Below are 27,739 nucleotides of genomic sequence, written 5' to 3' on the forward strand. Positions count from 1 at the left end.
TTTAATTTGAGACATTTTATTTAACAGAAACACAGGTTTAATCGTAGTTGGCTTTTACATATCAGAATAAAGGACAAATAATTTGCAATAGCAGTGTTCCAAATTATGAGAATTTGGACTTAACTAAACTAACTAAACGAAAAGTGCATGACAATCAAAATTTTGTAACTAATATAATTCATAATAAATTCTCAATATTAGTTCCACCTTCTCTTATACAAATACGAGCTCGTTTAACAGAAGACTGTTACACTCTCCATAACATTTCAGGATTTTGTCGTATTTCATTTGCACAATAAAAATTAAATGCTGTTCGTCAGTAAGCGCATCAGCTGAGAACGGCTGGACCGATTTGGCAATTTTTTTTTTTTTTGATGTTCATAATAATCCGAATAAGGTTTTTAGGGAACGAAAAATTGAGTGCTTTTTGTATGGGATTTTTTTATGAACTCAGGACCATAGCCCACAATCCGAACAATGGATATACGTAATTCGTTTTTTGTTTTGTTCGTCATGGTCCTGGAAGAGTTTCCAGGAACAAAAATTCGGGACAATTGCAAACGAAAGTCGGAAAATTCGGAAAAAATGCAACAATTATGTCTCTATGCATTCTCGATCATAACTGACGATAGGAACGACATTTTTGGCTGATTCTTTTTCTGATTTGTTCGTTATGCTCCCGGGATGAAAATAACTCAATTGAATGTTTCAATTGAAAAAAAAATTGGAAGAACTGGAGAAAAATTTGGAAAAACGCATTCCAGCCTAAATTAAAATAAAATTACATTGGTTTTTACGTTTGTGTTGTTTCAGGATCTGTCCAAAAAATGTAGTTATTTTATTTCTATTCCAATTTATGCTACGTGCGCAAATGTCGTGTGACAGCTGCCATTGGAGTACTTCTGAATGTATTGAAATTGAATATCCATGGCCATAATAGTTAAATAGATACAATGATCACTTAGAAATACGTTTTTATCTCATTTTTACTTTGTTTACACATTTCCAATAGCTTTTCAAAAATTCACAAACGATCAAAAAATTTATTGATATTTGGACAGGACGACGTCTGTCGGTTCATAAAACGTTTATTAAAAAATCGGTCCAATTATACCCGTCAAAAAACAGCATTTAGAATTTCAATATTCTGAATTTACACCAATCAATGGTTGCAAATCGCTTTTAATTTGTTTTTATAGTTTTTTTTCTGCATCACGGACAACAATTCGTAGATCTGGACTAAGCTCTACAAAAACCATATACTTAATAATTTTGCATTTTAGCTGCCAGTGCCGTAGATATGGGGGAGCCCCTTTCGTAACTACTATGCCTATATCTTATTTAAATATTTATTTTTTATGATTTACGAAAAAATTACTCCTGTAAAATTTTCATAGATAGATGTTTAAACTTTATGTTTGCCTTACAAAAACTACAGTTTTTCAAAAGAATCTTACTTAATATTTTTAATTTCATATTGAAAAGCCAATTTAGATTTCAATCATTATTACCCAATTTACTTGAAATTCTAAGAAAAGGAAAACAGCAATTTTTTCATAAATGTGTCATTCTAATCAAATACGCGTATGTTTAAACAAGAGTCATATACGTAGAAGTATTGCTTCACGAGAGGGGCTAACGTTCCCTATATCTATGGCAGTGACAAATGAAAAAGAGAAATACTAACATGGTTTTGCAAGTATTAATTGTAACTGGTAGGTACCCAATAAAATTTTGTGAAGTTGTCACGAGATTTTGAAATTATTTTTATTTCAAAGAATTTGAAGGGTTTTATCTTGAAACTGCGATTCCATTCCAAGGTTTTATATAGTGATAATCTCCTCCATTGACCCATTTACAATCCAAAAAATTTTTTATTTACATAATAACAATAGCGAAACTACCGAAAGTATTTTGACACCCTGTGTAGGTAATTAGCACAAGTCTCAGGACAGCAAGTTATGTTTGTGATAATTATAACAATTATTCATGTAATAACATCATTTTTTAATTAAATGAAATATTATTTCCCTAATTGGTTTTTGCAATCTGAAAATGAAATTATTTTCCTTTATCCGTGTGTAGAAAACGCAACAAATTTGTATATATATTTATTAAATTCTGCTATTAATTTTTAACGCAAAGTTTGTCTATAAAATGTTGCCAATAATTTGAGGTACATCCTGTACAATTCATAAAAACAGAATGTTCACCTCGCCCATTATTTACAATAAAACAACTCAATAAATCGATGCATAACCTCAATATCATCGTACGATTATCTTAAATTTGCACTCGGAGATCTACAGTAAGACATCACGGTCATTTAATGTGTTCATTAGTGTACTCGCATTTGTCAAATAGTGCAATAACTGTTTCATATTGTCTGTAGCGTATGAGGACCAGTTGTAACATGAACAATTTTATTAAGCCGTTATGCAAAAAAATAAATAATTTTTATGTCGATTTTTCGATCGCAACGCGACGACGAACGACCGGGCGAGCCCGCAATAGCTCCGTACTTAAGATGCCGGCCGTAAAAAAGAGCCAGTAAAGTACCCACTAAATAGAGATCACCGGCTGAGTCAAGAGGTTATTAATAGAAGGAACATCTCAGTCGAGACCCCCAGTGGATAGCACGGTGCACTGACACTATCCTGCATTTTTAGGACTGCCTGCCAAGAAATCAGCTGATTTTAGATTCCGATTATTTTGTTGCTTTCTCTGCTGCTGCCGCGACGCTTTTGTTGCCAGGAATCAGAATTATCACTAGGAAGAGAAGACAGGTTTATTTCGGTATTGTTACCGAGAAATTGTTCATGTTTTAGTTCGAAATTACTGCGCCTCCCGCAAATTAGTGCAACTATTTTTCGAAAATAGCTCAAATAACTTTGGAGGTGTTCTGGAAACGTTGGACTCGAATTTTCCGAGGCTCGGATCTTCTGTAGGTCCAAGTTTCAGCTGAAGCCAATGCCAGTAGTCCACTTTCTCTAGGCGAGTCGTTGGCCTATGGGTGGTATATAGGTAACGTGGGCGGTGACAGAATTTTTAAATCAACTTTACGATGGTTTTATTGGTATTCTCGAACTTATCTGAAATTTAAGTTTCAAATCGCTAATTTTTTTATTATTTTTGTGTTATGATAAGCTTTCGATTAATATTTGGCATTTAATTTAATTTAAAAAATAGATTGCAATATGTATACGGATAACAAACATAATTTGATTTTATACAAATATAGATTAAATAATATATTTCTTAATAGTACCTACACAAATTTCAAAGCATTGAATTATTTACCACAAACTGCAACGATTGTTTCAAAAATCATGTTGACAATTGAACATTGAGTTACTAAGCTAGATACGAATAACATATATACATTATTGCCAAAAACCATTGTTAAATAGGAATGACATGGGGAGGAAAAGGTCATAAACATTTTTATAAAGATACTTAAACATTTCGTATCACTTATTTTACATAAAATGTTACAGTAAGTGTTCACCGCAATATTGCAGTTGCAGTTGATCTCCAGTACAGAATAAACATGTTTTTAGTTTTTCTTTTTACAAAAACATGTTAATAAATAAGTTAGGACAAGGTTAATGTATAGAAATTATCATCAATAAATATAAAAAATATATGTAAGAATACTTTAATATTATTATAGCACCAATAACTTAAAACAAATTAACATTTTGTAGGTTAGAAATAAGAAATTACAGTCACTTGAAAAAGAGTACGGTTATGTTTGCAATCTGATGGTGGACCATTCGAATTGACTATTTTTGCTTAGTTCACTTAGATGTTTCTTTGTGTTGCAATATTTAAATTAAAAAAAAATAAAAACTACTTTCTATCGTGAAATAAAAATAAAGTGCAGTCATTGTTACGTAATTTACTCCCAAATCTAAGAAAATTTTGGTATTATCTTAAAACTACGGCTCTAATAAAATATTTTTTAAGTCATAAGCGTAGCAGTTTTACAAGAGAGGCTGATCCCTCATATCTGCGGCACTGCATTGGTAGGTAACTATAACGCAGAACTTCTACTTAAGTCTACCGTAATTTCGATTGACAGTTCGATTTTCGCATTAAGATTTGTATACAGGGTGTTTAAAAAAGAGTGTAAAATATTTAAGGAGGTAATAGTATGAACCAAAATAAGCAGAAAAGTCTCAATAAACATGGGTCCGCAAAGTAACGGTTGCGGAGATATGGAATGTTTTATGTTTTTTAGCCCCTTTTTTTATTTTGCAAAAACGTTGTGTATTTTCTTATAATAGTTGGTTGATGTTTAGTGAAATAAACAGTACGTATTTGACAGTTGTTCTCAGTGCACAAGTTTTCTTTCGCTATGGCTGGTTACTCTAACGCAGAATTAACAGACATGCATTTCATGTATGGTCGTGCTAATGGGAACGCCACCGAAGCGCGACGTCTTTATGTTGACGCTTATCCAAATCGCCAGATTCCTTCACAACGCATGTTTGGAAGAATTCACCAAAGATTGCGTGATACCGGTTCCTTGAGCAAACAGTGCCATTTATCCGGAAGACCAAGGTCGGTATCCACTCCTAGAGCAGAAGAAGAAATTCTAGCACTGGTAGAGCAGAATCCAGGTACGAGTGTGCGGAGAATATCAGCCGAGGTAGGAATTAGTGGTCCTCTTGTTTGGAGAATCCTTCACGAGCAACTGCTTTATCCATACCATGTGCAACGAGTACAGGCCTTAAATCCAATAAATGATCATCAAGCACGTTTGGTTTTTTGCCGCTGGTTTCTACGTCATGATGCTGAAGACCCTCGTTTTCTTGCAAACATTCTTTTTACTGATGAGGCCGGGTTCACAAGAAATGGAGTGTTTAATTTTCACAATACGCATATTTGGGCCGACGAAAATCCTCATGCTCTAATAGAATCTGGACATCAGGCACGTTTTTCATTAAACATTTGGATGGGTATTGTAGGTGACAGGTTTCTAGGTCCTGTTGTTTTACCAAACCGATTAACAGGCGCTGCTTACCTCAACTTTCTGCAGAACACACTGTATGAGTTTTTGGAAGACATTCCTTTGAATCAGAGGCAACAAATGTGGTTCCAGCATGATGGTGCTCCAGCTCATTTTTCCATGGCCGTTAGAGAGCATTTACACCAAACTTTTCCACATAGATGGGTAGGAAGGGCCGGACCTGTTTTATGGCCTCCAAGATCGCCTGATCTGAACCCTCTAGATTTCTTTGTTTGGGGATATTTGAAGACATTAGTGTATGGTACTCCTGTAAATAGCCTGGAAGAGCTGCAGCTACGGATTAATCAAAAGTGTCAAGAAATCCAAACCAAGGAGGGTGTTTTCGAAAGAGTTCGAATATCGTTGAGACGAAGATGTCGTGCCTGCTTGGAAATGGACGGAGGGCACTTTGAACATCTTCTGTAACTTTGTTTTTTGTTTGTTAAAAGCTTCCTTTGTCGGTTTATTCCTAATAAAATAAAATGTTTGAAAAACGAATAGTGGTCCAACACCCTGTATTTGTTTTCTCTGAAGAATGTTGCCCAATTCCTCGTGGGACAAACAAACATGCATACCTAAGCAATAAAATAATTCGAAAATTTATTGGACATCATTTGATATTTGTACGAAGCCTTCATAAATGTTTATAGGCCATGTGGCCGCTGAGTTTAGGCAGCCCAACATCGCACAATTGGTACTGGTAACGAAAAATCCCTAAATCCCCTCACCAATGTTAACGATTCGTTTACAATGAACAGTAACAAGCCATTACGCATACGCTGATTGGTTGAATAGAATATCGTGATTTGTCTATGAATCGCACCCATTGAAACGGAATGTTATGTTTTAATGTAATCTTGACCTTATTGTTTTAATAATTGCCAACATGAAGTAAATAAAATTACTGATGTTCCAAACAAAATTACTGGTCATGTGTAATCGTTTAAGAGCTCTTTACTAACATTGACATGATGTGGTGTTTTTCGGAGCATATCGGGGCCATTTTTGTAAGAAATATGACTCTTTCCGGAGGCGTTTATTTTGAATAAAGCCGTAACTAGCAGCCATGTCGAGGGGTATGTCGGCGCGCGGGTATCGAAATCAATCGAGTGAAATTGACGTGGCGTATACAAGATTAATATTCCCTATGATGGTCGGTGGACATGGGTGCATTTGCATAGGCATCTACGCGATTCCAGATGCCGCATTTTACGACCGTTATTACAACGTGCCTCGGTCTGCCTGTAGGTAATGTGTATGGTTGGGTTAGAAACGCCGATTAAATACCTATTATTATCAGGTATGGAGTTATAGGCGTCCAAGAGGAGTTTGCGGAATATCGAGCCGCAAACGGTCCTACCTTTTTTTTTGGGGATTTGGGAGCATGCTATTTTTGAACAACAATTTAAAATATCCACTGTAAACATGACTATAATATAGACAGATAAAGCAAATATATGATGACGTTATAAACATAAACATTGTTAATAATGTAATCAGGAGAGATGGTTTTTGGGGAGGGGGGTCGTTTATATAATTGATGTCCAAAAAAAAAGAAAAGTTATACAATCGGGAAAACTGAGAGACATAAAATTAATCTTCATTGATTTATTTTACTTAAAAAAAAGGTTATGCAGTCAAGAAATACGTTTTTAACCTGAATGCCATGCAAAAATTGACAAAAATTATGGTAAGTTGAGTTGTTGTTTTGTGTTACTGACCAAGTCTCCACAGAAGTTGGGTCCGAAAATCAATTCTTTTCTACTTATCTGTCAGTTCTGCTGATGATGGCTGTAAAGTAGTATGAGTCGAATATTGTAATAAAACCAGTAACTTTGTGAAATGTTTATAGAAAACATTAATCGGATGACTAATCGAAAGTTACTAATTCAAATTTTTTAACGTGATTTGATTGATTTTCTGATCCAAGTACTGTGGAAACTTTTGGTCAATAACACAAAACCAACAACTTACTACAATTTCAGCCAATTTGACAGAGCCCACATTTTCATAAAGACCGTGCAGAGTTCTTTGTAGAACATTTTTTTATAACCTGGATTGAAACAGAAGTATTACAAAAGGAACATGTTTTATTTGTAATTTAGGATTGAATAACATTTACTGTGTTTCATAACAACAAATAATAAAATTTTTTCCCAAATAATGCGCACTTTTGTGGTAACTCTAAGTATAGTCGGTCATCTTTTTGATACATCTATTTTTGTTTTTTAATTGCAACACTAGATTTATGAAGAAATTGAAAGAGCGTTTTTTCCCAATATCATTATTTTTCTAAATCGGTGTTAATTAAAAAAAAATGTAACCCTTGGTTTATTTTATATGTTACGATGAGCCGAATCAGTCCTGAAAGTTTGTGTCGCTGTTAGAACCTGTGGTAGGAATTACAGTCTGTTTAACATAAAATCGTGAAGAATACTTATAATTCGGGTTATCATTCGCTTCGGGATGGCGTCTAGAAAAATGTGCTTAAAAATCGTATTCACAAATAAACAATTGCAGAAGTTACAAACAAATAAAGATTTAAAAAACGGGTTCGGTTTTTTGCAAATAACTCGAAAAACATAAGCGCTGGCTAAAGAAGTTATTTTCTATAAAAATGTCCCAACCGCCGAATCTCTATCGTCATTATTTATAACTTCAATTTAATGTTGAAAATAGGGCTTTTTGTGTCGAAAGCAAACGATAATACAATTTAAAAAAAATAAAAATTATCAACATTTAATATGATACTTTTTTTTAAGTCTTAATGTCGGGTTCACGGCATAGTACGTGCATTGCTTTCGACGCCAAAAGCCTTCTATTCAACATTAAATTTAAGTTTTAAATAATGACGATAGAGACTCGAGAGTTGAGACTTTTTTATAGGAAATATCGTCTTCTTTTCAGATGTTATTTCAAATTGACGCTAACGCTTATATTTTTCAAGTTATTTGCTAGAAACTGAACTCTTTTTTTTAATATACAGAGTGTCCCGGTACTTAATACAAGAAAGTCGAGTACAGATAGATGAGGTCAAAATAATATCAGTTCTTCATATAAATTTTTTTCATACGGGTCTTCGTTGACAAGTTACGGGCCCTCACAAAGGTGAAAATTAAAAAGTTATTTTTATATTCCGTCTCTAAACTGTTAACTTCAGCATGATGCAAATTTGATAATTGATAACATATGCGTATAGCTTGTTTTTGATGTTATAAGTGAAACTTCAATATGCCCAGAACGCTAGAGACGGACTATGCCCAATGGTTAACAACCCAGAATTTTTGCATAGATGACGTTTGCAATCTGCCTGCATCAAATATAAGTTCTTTGAATAATTTGCCAACGATAATACTCTCTTGGTTCAACTCGGTAAAATTAACAGTTTAGGAAATATTTGTGATTTTATGTCACAGTGCACATACAGCGGCACCCCCACCATTTTTTGTTTTTAATTTTTAATTGGGCATAATTACTATGTTAGAAACGTACATATTTTTTAAACAAGAACCTAGAAAATCTTACTGTCTGCTAATGTAATTTTCACTGACAAAATTTGACAAACACACTTTACGCATAATACAAAATAGAAAAAAAGACAAGAATAAGTTATAGTAAGTTAAAAAAATAATTTAAAAGAAAGGAAACTATCAAAATACATTTTCAATACGGACACCATCACAAACTTCTTAAGTCTAGAATGTTATTTGTTTGTACACGAAAAAGCATTTCTGGGGTATTATCACAATAGAAATTAATTCTTTGCAGCAATTCATCCCTTATTGTCTGCATTGGGGTTGAGTACACTAAATTTTTCAGGTATCCCTACAGGAAGAAATCGATCGGGTTAAAGTCTAGAGAACGTGGTGGCCATGAAATTGGGCCTCCTCTCGCAATTCATTTATTATTAAACACAATGAATAAATAATTTTGTACATCGATATTGAAATGGGGAGGAGCTCCATCGTGCATGAACCAAACGTTTCTTCAGGTGTCTAATGGAACATCGTCTAATAGTGACTACAAATTTTTTTGCAAAAACTCCAAATATCGATGTCTATTCAGACGATCCTTAAAAAAATATTCCTGCCCATACATTAATAGTGGGTAATAATTTAATATGTCTATATGTTTTTGATGAACGTCTGAAAGGACATCGATATTTGGAGTTGAATACTTACTTTATTCTTGTTCTTTTTTCTATTTTGTGTCATGTGTAAAGCGTGTTTGTCAAATTTTGTTAGTGAAAATTACATTAGTATCCTTGGCGTTCTGGGCATAATGAAGTTTCACTTACAACATCAAAAACAAGCTGTACGCATGTGTTATCGATCGCCAAATTTGCATCATGCTGAAGTTAATAGTTTAGAGACTGTAAATAAAAATAACTTTTTAATTTTCACCTTTGAGGGATTGTTAACGAAGGCCCGTATGAAAAAATTTATATGAAGAACTAAATATTATTTTAACCTCATCTATTTGTATTTGACTTTTTTGTATCAAGTACCTGCACAAACTGTATATTTGTTTATAACTTTTGCAGTGTTTATGTGCAAATACGATTTTTATGCACATTTTTCTAGATGTCACCCTGAATCGAATGAGCCTTAACTCGAATTATCAGTATTTTTCAAGATTTTGAAGTTGTTAAGCAGACTAACAGTTGTTCTAAATTTCTCTTACTAATTGCCTTGAAACTCCTAGACTTCATCAAGTCCTTAGGCTGTTGCGACACTTCCAACGTAATGTAACATTACTATATTTACATGTTAATTTAATGGGCCACGTTTTACGAAAATAACAGCATTTTTCGTCCTACGCCCAAAGGTCGCTACGAAAGATTGCTTCGCGGCGACGCCCCAGCTAGGCGATCGATAGCAGCCTCGTCGTCGCCGGCGACGGCGGCGGCGGCGACGACGGCGGCTGCGCGGCCCGTTCCGCCGCCCCGGTTAGTTATGACCTGGGTAGCGGTGCCGTGGGCGCGCGTGGGCTCCCCTGGCCCACGCCGGTCTCGAGGTTCCCACGGCTCGAGTCTTGTCTATGCTTTTATTTGCACCACAACTTGAGGTTAATGTCACTACACGCGTCTGGCAATGGCGGGGCACCGGGGACGGTGTAGGGGGAGATTTTTTGTCGGCGGGCTCTGTGAGGAGCCGACCTTCGGCTTCGAGGTGCGCCAGGAGCCGCCGAAAAGCCGGGTTACGTAACGCCGGACGATTTTTACAGTCGAAAATGACGATTTAACTATTTTATCGTTTAAACTGTCCAACCGTGTTGTGGGAAATTCTCGACTGTTAAGTACCTTACACCTTACTTGCTTTATTTTACGTATTCCCTTGTACTTGGTGCTTAAACACAAGAGGAAAATATTACAAAAAGAAATACAGTAAAATTACAATTAAAATAGGTTACTTACTTGTTGGTAACATATATTATTTATTATTATCCACAATAACATTGTAAAGTGTATTTAAAAAATATTGTATACAATTGCTCCCGATCTAAAGGGGGTCACATTGACGTTACAAAAAATATATACCTATGCAATGTAAATTTACAAATAAAATACATCGTAGTAAATGATTATGGAAATAATCTGTAAAATTATTTCAAACCTTGTAATTCATAAAAGGATGTTAAATGTTCTGTAAAACTACAGTTGTGTATTAGAGTCGTTATTGTGGATGAAGTTATAAACGTGTAGTGTAAAATTACATTAGACTTTCAAAAAACGTATGTCTATGCACTCTGCAACGTAAATTAACAAATACATTGTTGAACATTTGTGAAGATAATCTGTAAAATTATACTGGACATTAATGTAATTTCACATATAAAGTAGAATACAAACTATATTAAATTTATCAAATAATTACACAAAAGGATGTTAATTTTATTGTAAGACTATAACTGTGTATCGTCGTTATTGCGGACGACATAATGAACGAATCAGGAGATTACTTGTGATTAGCGTAAAATTACATGGAAATTACATTAATCTTATTAAAACACAATGTATGCTCTCTACAATACATTGTCAAATTCTTATTAAAATAATCTGTACAATTATTTTTAAACTTAATGTAATTTCAATTTTAAAATAAAACACATACTTTAGTATATTTAATAAACAATTACACAAAAAGAAGTCATTTCATTGTGAAATTACAATTGTGAATCGGAGTCGTTAGTTGTAATGCAGCAATAAGCGAATCTGGGGACCACGCCAATTTCTGGTGTAAAATTGCATTAAGCTCACAAAAAAAAATGTGTAAATATGCATTCTACGATTAAATTTTTAAACATAATCTGTAAAATTAATTCGAATCTTAATGTAATTTCACATTTAAAGTAAAATAAAAACTGAAGTAAATTTGCCAAACAATTATACAAAATAAATGAATATTGTAAAACTACAATAATTGTATATCAACCCTATTATTGTGGATAAAACAGCAAGTGAATCAGAGGATCATAGTAGTCGCTAGTGTAAAAATACATAGAAGTTGCATTAAACTTACAGAAAAATGTAATTTAATGTACTCTACGAAGTAAATTTACAATTACATATAAAAAAGTCTGTAAAAATATTCTTACAGCAAACTTACTTCCGACTTAATGTATGTTCACATTTAGAATAGATTCCAGACTTCTGAAACTCCGACAAATTTTCCCAAATGTAGATATGTAGGTATTAAGGTCATTATTGTGGATAAAGTAGTAAACAACTGAGAGAATTATGATACTCAATACTGTAAAATTACATGAAAATTACATTAAACTTACAGAAAAATGTATATACCTTCTTATGCACTCAACGAGTAAATTTTTAGTTTAGTGGTACAATCATGTTTAACTTTAACGTAAAATTTGTTAACATAAGTATCACGCTAATCTCTAGTATAAAACACATTGAATTACAGCAAGTCTAGCGAAAAACCTACCTGTTATTTTATTAACAATTAAAGGCTCACGATAGTCGCTAGTGTAAAATTATGTAAACATTACCTACATGATACCGAAAAATTTATATGCACTTTTATAAGTAAATTTTCAGTTGGATCATATATTTAAAAAAGTATGTCAAATTGGTAAGGGCAATTGCTGGTGTAAAAATACATGGAAATTACATTAAGCTTACATAAACATGTAGATTATTATATTAGCTAGTACTTCTGCCACATTTTCCCGAAACACAAATCATGTTTTTTCCACAATATTTTCATCAATTATTATTTACACTAAATATGACTTATTTAGAAATTATTCGCTAAATTATTTTTATATAAGATACGAAATATAAAAAAGTCAGGGTCATTTTCTTGTCCGATTATTATATCCTCCTTCCTACGCCACTGTACGAATCATCGGCATGGCCCTCACTTAATAACTACACAGGTATTGTCAAACGTTTTCATTGAACTCTCCGAACATTCCGCAAAGCATAGATTTGCACCGTGGATAATTCCGCATTATTTCATTACGTTGCAAGGTGAGAACGGAGGTAAAACGGAGATGATGAGCCGCTATCTTTGTCGACATATTTGTGGAAATTGGAAATCTCAACACAGTTTCGTAGCCTGGCAAATCTCTGAATCTTATTAAAACGAGTCAGGAGCATCTGGTGAAATGAGGATACACATATCTACTCAACTAATGAAATTTACGTGAAAGACGCTTTGGAGTATGTTAATAAAGAGGTTAAGAAGCTTTAATGGTGATAAATGGCCTAGTTATACAGGAAATTGCTATGTTCCTATGTAATCTTCTATTTCAGTGGTGTGATACGTTTACAGCTGGATCAGGAATTGACCAATGAGTTTGCGGAACAAATGACGTCACATTGAGTACATTTAAATAAAAAGTAATTAGTCTGCTCTAGTGTTGCTAGAGACTTCTGGTGCCAGGTGTTACACCAACTAAAATATACTGGCAAGAAAAAAGTTAAGAAATACAGTGTAACGATCCCAATACTTTGTTTCAAGACTTCTCGGTCGAAGAAATGTTAAATAAGACCATTTTACAGCTAACATATCCCTAAATGAATATGAGAGTCCAATTATAGTTAAGAACATAATTTCGAACCACTCATCATATTCCAGATCGTAAGAATAAAGTAAAATTTAATAGATGAGAGAAATGAGTTACGAGAGGTACTTAATTCTTATAATGTACTAACTCAAATACATGGGAACTAAATTATTAAAACTACGTCTCAACGTTGCTAGGGAGTAGATATGCGATTTCTAGTCTAGGAAAAACGGCGAGTCTAGCGTAAAAAATAGTGTCTACAACTTAATCGAGTCCGGGTTCTATTTTTTGCAAGGTAATTGCAATGATTTAACTGTAATTTTTTAATTAATGTACGTTTTTAATGACTACTAGCGAGACGCTAAGTACGCTTAATGACTGTAATGATCATGCGGGTTAATTGACGATTGCCGTTAATTGAATAGTTGAAAAAATTGGTGGAAAACGCGATTTAATTCCAACCATTTAACGATCTCATCTAATACCAATTACTTAGCGGTTCCCGACTTGATTGCTGATACATACTGTTGAAACTGTAATAAAACCTGAAAACAATGCAATATTGTATATAAGCAATCGATTTTACTTCGATTAATAGAAAACAGTATATTTATTATGTACAAAATTTAGTTTTATTAGAAAAGTGTAACAAGTTTGATCACGAGCACGAGCGACAGCTAGTGTTTATACAGTATGTTCGCGGATTGAGTTTACAAGACCAAAAACTGAAAGATACGGAAACAAGCATTCTTGATAAAAGTTGCTTGTTTAGAAAATACGAATCACTATGACGAACTTTGTTGTACAGGGTGGGTCAAAAACACAAAAATTTTGCGTAAGAGTAAACATACCTCATTTTGCAAGAAACGAAAAAAAAGGTATTCTTGATAAAAGTTTTTGCTTGAAAATATTAATTTTTTTATACAGGGAATAAAATACAAAACTAAAGTACGTCTTATTCAAGTGTAATTTTCGTTAGCAGTACCAGTTGTGCAATGTTGGTTGCCTAAGTTTTGCGTTCACGTGGCTTGTAAACATTTATGAAGGCTGTGTATAAAATACAGTTGCAAGTATTAATATCAATTTTAAGGAGGAATTTAGAATCCTTTATTTGAGAATCTCGCCAACGTTTTATAACATCATTAATCGCAGACTATTCACACGAGTATTATTTTAAAGTAATTTATTCATAATTTTAGTACTTTTAAATTATTATCACAACAGTTTTGAGTAAAAATAAATTGAAGTAGTTAAATCAGGTGTTGCAAATTTTTCAAATTTGAATAACTATATTAATCAATGTTCCTAATAATAAATTTTTTATCAAATTGTATTTAAAAGACATTATTATAAAAATTCTATTTATATATCTAAATGAGAGCACATCAACCTGATGAAACTTCGCCTACTTTTCGTGGCCACCCTGTACCACTTCCTACGACGTCCGCGTAACCGAACCACGGTATTTGTTACGTTTTTTCACCTCGTAGACGTTATTATTTATGCACGGCAAATTGCAAATACCAAGGTAACACGAAATATGTACAATAACTCCGCGATACCTGTTACAATTCGCTTAAAGTTGCGCGAGTTATGCCAGGTATTCTGTTGTATATTTTGCGGTTTTCTGTTCTAGTAGTCTCCCGCGGTGCGAACGCGAATACCGCCATTGCCAAATCGCCCAAAAATAATTCCTGACCTCACTGAAAAATCCATGGATTTCACTGAAGTGTTTCAAAAGCATTTCTTTTAAATCGAATCCAAGTTTTAAACTAAAATAAAAAATAGGAAAACAATAGATTCTGAATGATGTGGCTTGCTTAAAAAGATATATAAAAAACCCTCTTATGTCAACTTGACAGGGTAATTTAATTAGATTTTCGAAAACCGTAAGATTTAATGACAGTTAAGACTGCCATTACTTATCACGTTTATATCAGACATTATCTCCAACGATTTAGACAGGAAATATCAATATATAATCGTCAAGTTACAAATGTATGTATATGAGCTCACGAATTGAAAACAGTGTGTTTTTACCATTGAAATTAATCGTAAATTTATGTACCTAGACCTAGGGAAATATCGCTCGACTTGGCAACGGTGCCGGATACGTGGGGCGCGGGGGCCACGTCTGTATTAGGTGTGGAGCTGGAGCGCCATGCATTGACCCGCCGACCACGGCTGTACCTGTCAAGAACGCGCGCCTACTTAGATCCCGACGAGCGCAGTGAAAAAATCTCACGAAATCAACAGATGTAATGATTTTCTAATTGTGTCCTGTCTGTCTGCGCCTGGGCCGATACCCAGTGGTCATATGAAAGGCAAATTCCCGTACATGGTTGCCATTAAAGACCGAAATATTTTAATTCACCAAAACCGGCCTCTATTTTTTTTTTGTAATGATTTTGACACCAATTCTTCAAACACGAGTGAAAGTTAAAGCCAAACTAATCTAGACACTACATGTCGATAAAAGCTAACAATTAAATGTGTGTTTTGTTTTTTCATATTTGTCAGAATCAGGCGGAAAGTAAAATAAATTTTAAGGTCTACGATCTGTTCTTAAAATTTCCTGGTAGAAATAAATTCTGTCAGTAAAATAAATATATCCAACTTCGTGATTTACTGTACTATTTTTTTAAAATATAATGCAATAAATATCAAATAAATTATGATTTATTACATTTGTTTGTTTCCCAAACTAAATCAGTTATTAAATCTCAAAAGAAATAGTATTTATGCCCGTAAGATGATTCATCGTGACCTTTTCTTCGATAGGAATTTAACCTAAAACAAAGTTAGCAATTTGTAGTGTGTGATAAAAACAGTGTCGTCTTTAAACCAACGTCCGCTACAAGTCCCAGCTTGTATATAAAGCACGCTAGTTATTCCCCTTTGGCGGCGGAAAGTATGAATGAAGCAAGTACTACGCACCCTCCCTGTACCTAAAGCGATCGTAAGGCTAAGTAGCATTCCATCATGAGAACCGCAGACAGTTTCTTATGGAATTTCTCATCGTTCTGGGAATAACGCCTAGACTTGTAGGAACTTGTCCACTCACACACACACACCATAAGAACCAGATGGTGACATCACTCGGTTCGGCACTGTTGAGAAAAAAGCCGGCGGCCGGCGTCTACTCGCGATTTACTAGTTGTTTACTAAATCAAGTCGTTTGCGCTTGATGTTGACCGCATCCCTAGCCCTGTTTCACGTGATTTGACGGCCCGCCGAATGTTCCTTTGTTCAATGTGGCATGTACGATTTTTTGCCCCCCTAAGGTAAATTGATTTGTCTGGTCTAGTTAGCTAGGCCCCGGTCTTCGCCGGCGCTGTTGCCAAACCGCGCGGAAAATACCCACACCTTGACAAATATCTTGGCAACAACGGTTTCGAAATTGTTTGTTTTAGATTTTTTGGAAATTTCAATTTTATAAAATAGGTCACTATTCTTATTAGGGCACGATTTTATGAAAGTAGTTATTACAAAGTATGATCTTGTTTAACTTTTTTTTAACTACACGTGGAATTGAACTGAACCATCAAAATAGTGATGATTCAGGATAAGAAAATGTCAAGGTAACAAATAGTTTCAAAATTTAAAAACTTTTTTATTTTTAATGGGAGATACGTCTGGGTAAAAGAATGGCTAAAAATTTTAATTTTTACCTCAAAATTGCAGAAAAAAATGAAATGCTTATTTTCAGCTGCTACTAGTTAGACTAATAACTGAAACAAAGTTTGCTAGGTTAAAGGTATTAAGATAATTGAAACAAATGAAAAAAAATACAATTAAAGAGAAAATCGTATCGAATGAAGCCAAACAATGTTCTTCAATATACCAGAGACAATTTAGATTTTTTTTTTTAGTAAAAGTTTAAACAAAATACTTAGTTCATTGCACTATTAATTTATTAAAAAATGATATTTAATCATTCCTATAATGTTCAATTACATAAAATTACAAAAGATGTTGATATTTAGCAAAAAATCTTTTTTTTTTTGTTATGGTGTAAACGAATTACTAATTTAAATTTTTATTTATTAACAAAATGCATATTTGTGATGTACGTAAGAAGGCACCCCAAATTAGAAAAAAAAAACATCAAAATCGGTCAACAGGTTCCAGAGATATAACTTGCTCTATCAATTTGCTCATGGATTTGTAGGTTCCCCCTACACTGACTCAGTCATCTTGTATCGAAGTCATTATTTGAAGCATTCTCAGTGATGCTGTTAGAAAGCTATCGTCCTCAAAAATTTCACATAGAAACGTTAGCTCTTTATCTTCGAAATGGCACTTATTAGAAGTCTTAATTGTTATAAACAATTAAGACATTGTTATTACATTACTTTCACATTATAATACAAATTATCGTTTATTTTCTGGTTGGCAAAAAGTGATATTTTGGGTTATTTTAGACCTTTTATTGTTAATTATTAAAAAACCTCACCTGATGGTGTGTGGGTTTTGCACATATTATACTAAAATTCACCCAAATTTTATGAAAAACTTTACAGATCCTTGGCTACTCAACAGTCACGGCATTNATTCTTACCTGAAAATTGCAGAAAAAAATAATACGCAATGCTTATTTTCAGCTGCTACTTAGTTAGACTAATAACTGAAACAAAGTTTGCTAGTTTAAGATAATTGAAACAAATTAAAAAAAAAATACAATTAAAGAGCAAATCGTATCGAATGAAGCCAAACAATGTTCTTCAATATACCAGAGATAATTTAGAATTTCCTTTTTGGTAAAAGTTTAAACAAAATAATTAGTTAATTGCAAGTATAATTTATTAAAAAATTATATTTAATCATTCCTATAATGTTCCATTACAAACACTTACAAAGGTGTTGATATTTTGCAAAAAAACAATTTTTTTGTTAATGTGTAAACAAATTACTGGATTAATTTAAATTTTTATTTATTATCAAAATGCATATTTGTGATGTACGCAAGAAGGTACCCCAAATTAAAAAAAAACATCAAAATCGGTCAACAAGTTCCAGAAATATAACTTCCCCCTCCACTGACTCACACTCACAGTCATCTTGTATCGAAGTCATTATTGGAGCATTCTCAGAGGTGCTGTTACAAAGCTATCGTCCTCAAAAAATTCACATAGAAACTTAGCTCCTTATCTTCGAAATGACACTTATTAGAAGTGTTAATTGTTATAAACAAAGTAGCTGTGATTTTTTAAAAAGTGTCTAACTTTGCCCCAAATTAAGTTAGAGCAACTTTTCTTTTTTTAATTTGTGTAAAAATACCATCTTTACAATATGGAAAAATAATCTCTATAAATATAATAGCAACAAAGTGTTTTTGTGGTACGTTTTTGCAATGGTAAAAAACAATTTTTTTTTGCAATAAAATAATTTCTTCCAATAAAAGAAGTCTTTCTCTTTCATATATAAAATATCTTGGTAATTTTGTGTATCAGGTTATTGCAAAAATAATGCCTCTGGGATAAACATTTAAAATTTTGCAAAACTATTAGATGAATCGGTCTGAAATTTTAATCACATATTAAGGACTATGAATATGAAAGTCAACTATTTATGCAATGTCAAAGTCGTAGGTTGACTTTTGCAATTTCCCGAGCAACAAATTATTGTATCGGCCGCCATTTTAAAGGTTTTTTTTTATTCCCTACAAGTTGGTTACTTTCACATTATAATAAAAATTATCCTTTTTTTCTGGTAGACAAAAAAGTGATATTTTGGGGTATTTTAGACATTTTATTGTTAATTATTAAAAAACCTCACCTGATGGTGTGTGGGTTTTGCACATATTATACTAAAATTCACCCAAATTTTATGAATAACTTTACAGGCTTCTCATCAGTCACGGCATTTTCCTCATATCCCTGGTCTAAGATCTAAATATCCCCACAGACAAAACATCTAAATACTGATATTGCAGGATACAACTGCTTTTAAAATTCCTTGAAACCAGAATAAAAAACACAATTGAATTTATACATATGGCTTGAAGACCGATTTTTTGAGAAAAATATCTTGTATTATTTACATAAAAAAAATGAGAATAAAACATATTTACGCCTTCATGATATTTAGAAAATTTTCTAACAAACACGATATAGTAACTAACAGGTAGGTATCATAATTGGTTTTACTTAAGAGGGCACTATAGCAAATATGCAACCAGCAATACATTTTTATAGTTTATTATACAGTTTGTCTAAATATGAATTAATGCACAAATAACAGACTTTCTCCCAATTTAACGCAGTTTTTCTATAAAATGGAGTTAGTTTGAAACTCAAATTACTTTCTGGTGTAAAGAAATTTTGGAATTTACGATACCACTTGTGCGAAAGTGGTAAATAGTATTAAATACGGACTTAATAGTACGTACACATATGAATTTGGCGCTCAGTAAATTTGATTTTCTGAAGTTGGCGTTTCAAAAATTACTAAGGAAAAATTACCAACTGGGACCCTAAATGAAATGTCAATCCAGAATTGAATTATGTAAAAAACTTTGTGTTTATATTAGCATTGTAAGGTAAATTAATATATCTATAAATTATATTTAAATATTGCAAAAATTAAAGCACTGAAACTTTTTGTGTTTTATTAATATTTTCAATGCATCTGAAACTTACAACTTACTTATTCTTTTTCGAGCTGGCAACGCTGCGTTCCGCACTCATTCTAAAACGGATCTGGCTCCGATTGTTCAATTCGATACCTGAGGCGTTCTACAGAAAGTGAAATGATATGTCCGGCGACCTTATCGCTGCATCCACATAGGTATTTCCAATAGAGATACCAATACAGAGGAGGCTAGTTAATTTTTCGCTGGTGAGTCATCCCGCGCGGATTCATATGTGTCTAATTGTTGCACATTCTTGAGAAATTATTTGACTATGAGGTTTAGTAATGAAACGACATGACGTTTACTGGGAAAGTAAAAGTTTACTCTTACTCATGTTTCGGTTGGAATGATTGTTTTGTCGGAAAAGAGGATGCGACGCGCGTAAGGTGTGGTTTATTCGTGCCTGGAACATTTGTTCATTCATTCGGAAGGATGGTGAAAAGTTGAAATGGTTCCTCGCGGTGAACCGCTGGCGGAAGAGGAAGCGTGTAAAAATCGCGCCACTTTTACTCTTTTTCTGGCGCGAACGAGGCAATGCAATAAATAAATTACGTAGTTTTTTAAATTTAGGATAAAATTTTACTAACATATGTGTTAAATGTATGTATGTATCACGTGGCGGCTAATGTTGGATTTTTAAAAATGCAATGCCAGTATAATATTTTTTTATTTTAAATTCATTTGCCACAAATTAAGCGTAATCAGTTCTGATGAATAGTTGAATACAAGTGTTTTTTTAAGGTACACCCCCCCTATAACATTTATAAGGTTGTTCGATTGATGTCAAATTTGACAACTTGGCGTAAAAGGGCATGGTCTGACGAGAGCAATTACGTTGGTAATTCGCCACATTTTTAAGATATAACAGATTCCTGTTCTAATAGAACACCCTCTATATTTTTTAGTTTATTTGAATAGAATAACGATTGAGAAACAGAACATAAGCCCAATGTATTACACAAAAACTTGGTTGTTTTGCAAGCGCCTACTACTAAAACCTCTATAAAATAGGTACAGTATTGGAAAAAATTAAACAAAAAATTTTCAAGATTTTCGAAAGGCTGTATTTCAGTGAAAAATGATCCTATCAAGATAAAAAAGACAGCATTTTGAAGCTATAAGCCTCTAGTTTCAAGATCTTTAGACACAATTTTTTTTTGAGCTACGGTTATAGAGCAATCAAAATAAATACCTTTTCTCAAATTTTTTTTTAGGACTTCATTTTTTCAAACTCAATTAATACAGAGTTCACTTAGTTAAAAATTAATTAACATTTTTGATCCTTTAATTTTTTCCATATAACACTTTTTTACACATCTCGCTTACTATTTACAGATAAATTTATCAATAATCATAAATAAGTAGTGTAACGTAATTGTCGTCATTGTAAGACAAGGTATTCTGTCCAAATAAGTAAAAATGTGTTCCATGAAATAATAAAGTTTCCCCTTACATCTGAAGACGTTTTTTTTTGGCAACAATGTAATTACTACTGAATGTCTAATTTTATCAGTTAATCCGCCACAGGAGGCCATCAAATAAAATAAAAACATACATTTCGATTAAAGTTTGGGAAAAAATGATCCTGAAGATGTTTCTTAAGCGATTTTTACGATTTCCATGATTTCGTGTAAATTAAAAATGAGACGGTTGTAGAAAACGACCCAAATTTATATTTACAAGAGCCGAATGAGAATTGAAAGGATTAGTCGGAAGCGTTATGATAAATAATGCATTTTCCTGTAGTCACCTTTATTTATAGATATGTAACGTACCGATTCCGTACTGAATATATATTAACGGCAGCGTACCGTATGGCACATACCTTCCTTTCATACCTACTTGATACTAGACATAAAAAAAACCTACGCCCAGATCTAATCATTATTCGGTTCTTGTTTGGGCGTCAAAACAATAAAGTGCATGGGACAAGTGAATGAAACATATGAACAGCAGAAATTCCATGGGAGTTGACATTTCCTGTTTTAACTAGGTCCAAACGTAAGAAGCAAGCTTGGCAACGTCTCTGATGGAAATAATTTGCGGAAAAATGATATCAATATTTATTTGTTACTTGCTACGTTCCCTTATAAGGGATGTTGCGGAACTGTACGGTTGTTCAAATTATACAGTGTGTCGCCGGATGGGATACTGCACTCTTGTAAGCATTTTTATTGTTGATTTTTCAGGAAAGTTATTCTAGTTAAAAAGTTTTGCTTATCTTGGGAAGACATGGGCAACTATCAAATATGGAATAAAACATATGAGGCGTCCCAAAAATCTCAAAATGTGAAATTTTCCCTAAGGAAAATGCTTCGTTTTTTTTTCGTTAGAAACTGTATTTAACAAAGTTGTTCGAGAACTCAAGAAATGTTTAAATACAGGATTTAGTCAAAAAAGAAAAATAATCACATTTTGCAAATAAGAAGACGCGATTTTTAACTTGGGTACTTAAAGTTGACCGAAATTGTAAAAAATAAGTAAACTTTTACTTTAAACTTATATATAATATTAAAAAGATGAAAAAAGAATACAATGATAACGATGCTGCTACTGTTGTAGTTATGGACTCTGTAGAAAACAATCCAAAGATGTCACTCAGAAAACAGATATTACCAGATTTCATATTCAAATAATTTTAGTATACATAAAAATCTATCCATTCAGACCCGTGTTTAATCATAAATTGCTTGATGGATATGATGGTCGTCGTTTGGACTTTTGTTTAACAATGGACGAGAAACTGATTGAAAACAGACTCCTTCATCACATCTTATTTACTGACGAATCAACATTCACAACTAATGGCGTGGTTTCCTCTCAAAATTGTAGATACGGGGCTAAAGATAATCCAAGATAATCGAAGATAATTTCGATTGATAACTAAGTCAAAAATTTAAAAAAGTAAATATCTGGTGTGGCATAATGTATCATAAAATAATTGCTCCTTACTTTTTGGGAGAAAATCTTAATCAAAATTCGTATTTGGAAATTCTCAATAATTTTGTTTTGGCAGAACTAGATAGCGAAAATGTAGAGTTCAGATGTTCAGAAGAAAATTAATATTTCAACAAGTCGGATGCAGTGCACATTCCACACGTCTAGCGAGAAACACAACAAGTGAATCGGACGCTATGGACCAATATTTTGGCCTGCACGGGCACCCGACTTGTCCCCATTAGATTATTTCTTATGGGGACACCTAAAGCAAAAAGTGATTTCAAACGATTTTGACGATAACAGTGTTTTACTAAAATAAAAAATTCAGGAAGCTGTTACCAGCATAAACGAAGAAATTGTTTCGTTTGTGTAGGAATTTAAAAACAGATTAGAAAAATGTTTATTACTTGGAAGTTTACAAGTTGAATAGGAAAATTTTACATTTTGAAATTATTTGGACCCCATGCATATTCTATTACATATTTGTTTACTGCGCATGGCTTCCCGAGCTAAGCAAAACGTTTTATCACGAATAACTTTTTTTCGAAAAATCAACAATAAAGAGGGACACACTGTATATAAAAGTAGTTACTGAAGGGAGTTGTACCGTGATAAATTTGAGGTCTACGTTTTCAATAATTCTTCAGTAAATGAAAACGAAATGAGAAAAGAAAAAATACGAAAACGTTTGAAAATATCCCATCATTTCAGAAAAAGTGCCACTCTTTCTTTTTTTGTTTTGACGGGAGCAATCAGCTCTGAAAATTACGTCTTGTATACGTTTAAATCTTGAACGTGTCAAAAATTATGCCACTTTTTAAAGAGCATACTTTTTAAATCACTTTAAATGTCTTAATGTCTTAGTAGTCTTCACTGAAACAATCGCTCTCGAAAAAAAAATGTATCGTGGGAATTTCGCGGTGTTTGAACTGGGAATGCTTGTAGTATTTGCTCGTTAATTATCCAAATTACCTCGAAATGGTCTCAAATTTATCATTTTAAAATATTGACACGCTCATAACGAGTAAAAATTAAATGTCAACACAAAGGTGCGGCGCTCTGTGTATTTTCATTATTTATTAGAAAAAATGGGCGTGAGAACGAGACGGCCGCGCGCTGAAAAACGTGAAAATCGAAAGGCCAGAGAATATAACCATCGTTCCGAAAAGGTAGTGCGGATACGATGGCGCGGCGCTTATTGAACATTAGGCTATTAGATCAGCATGCCATTTAAGAAGTAATTGATTAATTCGAACAAAGCTGTACCGTAACGCTATTGTTAATTTTTTTGCCGTAAATACTGTCGCAGTTGGCGAGGTAACGGCGATTATATCTCTACTGCCCTTACAAGGTAAGGACCGAAGAACATGGTTTTGTATGGAGAGGGGACGGCATGCCATTATTTTACACAAACGCACAATGCTCATATTTTTAAGCAAATTCTTATTCACGTATACAGGGTGTTCCAAAACAGCATGTAGATATTGTAAGAGACCGTTTCCAAAGCGATTTTATGAAGAAAACTTCATATAAATATACGGTCTAAAATTCTTAGTTTTCAATGTACAGGGTGCTCAAAATTGAACTGTAAAAAATATATTTACCCCACAGAACCCAATTTAACACGCCAGTGATAATTGTTGATAACACAGTCCCACAAAAAAAATAATATCGGATCTGGTATTCAGACCATGTATTTTTTTCCGCTGAATCCGAATCTGCCTTCACATTTTGGCCCACCGGGTCTGAGTTTTCGGGAAAATTCAAAAAACAAGTCAAAATTCACAAAAAACGTCATTTACGATCAAAGCAAATTATTCTACCAGCTCACAATACGTATGATTTTTCACTCGTTTAATTCCAATTTATCATCATAGAGTCAGACAAGCTGGTCCAATTTCATTGAAAAACAGAAAATAGATCAAAATGCTTAATAACGCCATTTTCATGACATAATTCGTGTTGCAGAGTTCTAGATCCATCATCAGGATATGAAGGTTATAGCATAGCGATATCAAGAAAGATGGGATCACAACATTTTGGCCGATTTTTGTTGGTTGTTAAAAAGAGAAATGAAAAATAGAGGGACTAAACGAAAGCGTGACTTTGCATAGATCCTTTGAAGAAATGAGAACACGTTATAGCTACAAAAATTAGAATGATTTGTAGATATCGTTTTCTTTTGTTTAGAAAGTAGAGTAAAAAAATGAAACAGATACAAAACACATAAACACATCACTTTATATCACGTATTTTAAAAAGTTGTCAACGTTTCGAAAATCCATGGGTTTTCGTCCTTTTTTTGACTTATCGTTTTAGTTGCAAATTTAAACTTGTCAAAGTAACTAAAACGAAAAGTCAAAAAACTATGCCACAAATAAATAACTTCGGACAATATCTTAAAAATTTGATGCTAAATTTCATTTCATTTATACGTTTCAAAAATGTTTCAAGAAATCATTTTCATGGTTCTAACATCCTGTACATTGAAAATTAAGCATTTTCTGGGGCACATGTTTATATGAAGGTTTCTTCAAAAAAAGCGTTAGCAACTGTCCTTTAAAATATCTATCTATTGTTTTGGAAGAACACGAGGAAGATCATGTATTTTCAACCTGAAAATTCTAAAAATTTGGAGGAAGGAGACATCACCGAAAGCGGAAATTATTATCTATTCATATTTACTTAAGTATTCACAATAACGGAATTTAGGTTGATTTTAATTGCAAATAAAAATGACTGTGTTTCGAAAATAGCATAACCGAAACACCTAAACATCAATTTATTCCAATATAAAGTTTTGAAACAACTAAATGGTAAAAACAGACGTTATTAAATAGATCAAACTCTATGCTGAGGCGTCCCACTCTCTCAAGTTAGTAGATATTAATTCCTATGGTTTCGCGTTCTTGACAAATTAGTTAAATCGGTTTATGGAAGTACCCACATTCTAATAAGGAGCCCATAAATACCTTCGCGGCGAAAAATAACGGTGCATTTTTCCTATGGTTTAGTTATATAACATAATTTATATCACATTGCAAAAATATATGTTGGCATTAGCCTTCAAAAAATGTAAATTGTTAATTCAAATTTATTTATTTTTAGATATTTCAGCAAAAGCACGAATTAGATCGCGATATATTTTATTTGAATTGTTTGTAAAGGAGCGTGATCTCTGACATTTCCAAAATAATAGTAAATGAATGGTCACAATCTGTCTTTCATAAATGCTTAACTGTATGTTGTGAAAAAATATATACCAAGTAACATAATATACACGTACGGATGTTAATTGCGGTAGATATACCTACAGGGTGTGCTAATTTATTGTATACATTACATTTACATACAATTACATACAATTTTTTCATTCGCTTCGAAAATCTGTATAACTAATTGTTTACGAAATTTAATATGACGTCATTCTGCACCCCTTGGTTTTGGCCTACTGCGATTTTTATTATCACTTACTAATACCTACTAATTGCGCAAACAACCGTAAATTGTTCGTGCAAATTGCTCTTTCGATATTAATCTAGAAAAAAAAAGGTAAATAAAATAATAAACTTGTTATTGAAATAAATAAAAGTATTCCATACTGAATATGTCAGGCAGGTAGATAAATACTGGGGATTTTGAGGGGTATAAAATAACGTCGTTATTATTTAAAAAAATATATAGCAGGTTTGGCATTTGCATTTTTAAGTTATACCCAGCTTCAAAATATATTAGTCTATTTAAAAAAAATATTTGACCTTCATTTGTTCTTTTATTTACTGGTATTAATGGCCTGTTCACCTATAAATAGAGACACCCCCACGTGTATACAGGGTATAATATAACACCGGAACAACTACATTTAAAATGCATTTTTACATTAGCTACTAATATTTACGGTCTATAAATAATTCGTACTTACAGTCATTTCTATAATTAAATAAATTAATGCCTAAAAAATGAAATATACAACACATTTATGCATTTAATTTGTCTAGGTTCAATGTTCGTAGCAAAGTTTTTCCAGGAAAAGAAAATCATTAATTGTAAAGCTATAATTATATTCATAACACCCACTATAACACTTAAAATAGGTGTAATAAAGGTTGATTATATTCACGAGTTAACAGACGGCATTTCCGTAAGATTCAACTGCATACTATTCAGTTGTATTGCGTTTTTCAAAATCACATAACATTGCACAAAAAAAATAATTAGATGCTTCATTTACTACCTACATAACAATAGCAACGAACCAATAATTTATAAGAAATAATTTAATTTTTCGTTGTTAATAGTCACAAAACCTAAAAGCTCAAATTAAATTATTGCTGTGATGTAATTTCATATTTTGCTTAGGTTTTTTAAATAAAAAACTAGGTACTTCATAATGGCAGATAAATATTGGAATTAATTTTATTAAATTCGACAAAAAAGGAGAGATCTGAATTTAATTTTTGCGTAAGAAAAACAATAATTACTATACAATAATCATTGCAGAATTTTACGCAAAACATCATTTGCCGGCTCCAGATCGTAAACAAACAACGATCGCAAGAAACTCACCCATATTAATCCTGATAAAAAGCAGCAAATCCGTTCCGACCAAAAAACCCACAACAAAAACACTGGATGAGAAAAAACCACAACTGTCAAAACAGCAATACAACACCCAACCACTAGTCGGCGTGAAAACTCGCAACCTCTCTATACCGTGCGCTTGCGACGACTGGATGGAATCGCTCGCGATCCGTCGATAGCTTTTAAGCCCCACTCCACCATTGAGGCCCTAGCGTAGTATTTTCCCCGGCGCGAACATCGTAGTAGAGCGGTGCCGTCTTGGGGGTTCACCAAACGCGAGGATGCGGGACGATGCGCGACGCATTTGCCGCTGCCCTGGAACAGGGTCTCTGTTTTTTGGCCAATGACGGAAGAGATGCGGCCCGGCTGGGGGGAGGTGGGCGGAGTAAAATTTTGATTTGTTCCATTCTCAATGAGAGTAATTTCGGAATTGCGGTAATTTTTGGGTTGCCGGGGCTGCCGGTTGTCATCTTAATTCGATCGCCCCTTAACGCATCTGATGATGTCGGCGATAAATACGAAACTTTTTTTTGGTTAGA

General features: G+C 33.2%; 1 protein-coding gene across 1 annotated transcript in view; it reads right to left on the reverse strand.

Annotated features, from left to right (window-relative positions):
• The window catches only part of LOC108910354 (protein rhomboid-like), a 78,521-nt gene extending 51,184 nt beyond the window's left edge, over positions 1-27,337 (reverse strand). The window contains exon 1 of the mRNA XM_018714927.1: positions 27,186-27,337. The gene's annotated coding sequence lies outside the window, so the exon portion shown is untranslated. The remainder of the gene's footprint in view (positions 1-27,185) is intronic.
• Positions 27,338-27,739: the final 402 nt, after the last annotated feature.

Source organism: Anoplophora glabripennis, unplaced genomic scaffold (genome assembly GCF_000390285.2).
Source record: "Anoplophora glabripennis isolate ALB-LARVAE unplaced genomic scaffold, Agla_2.0 scaffold349, whole genome shotgun sequence".
Lineage (NCBI taxonomy): Eukaryota > Metazoa > Arthropoda > Insecta > Coleoptera > Cerambycidae > Anoplophora > Anoplophora glabripennis.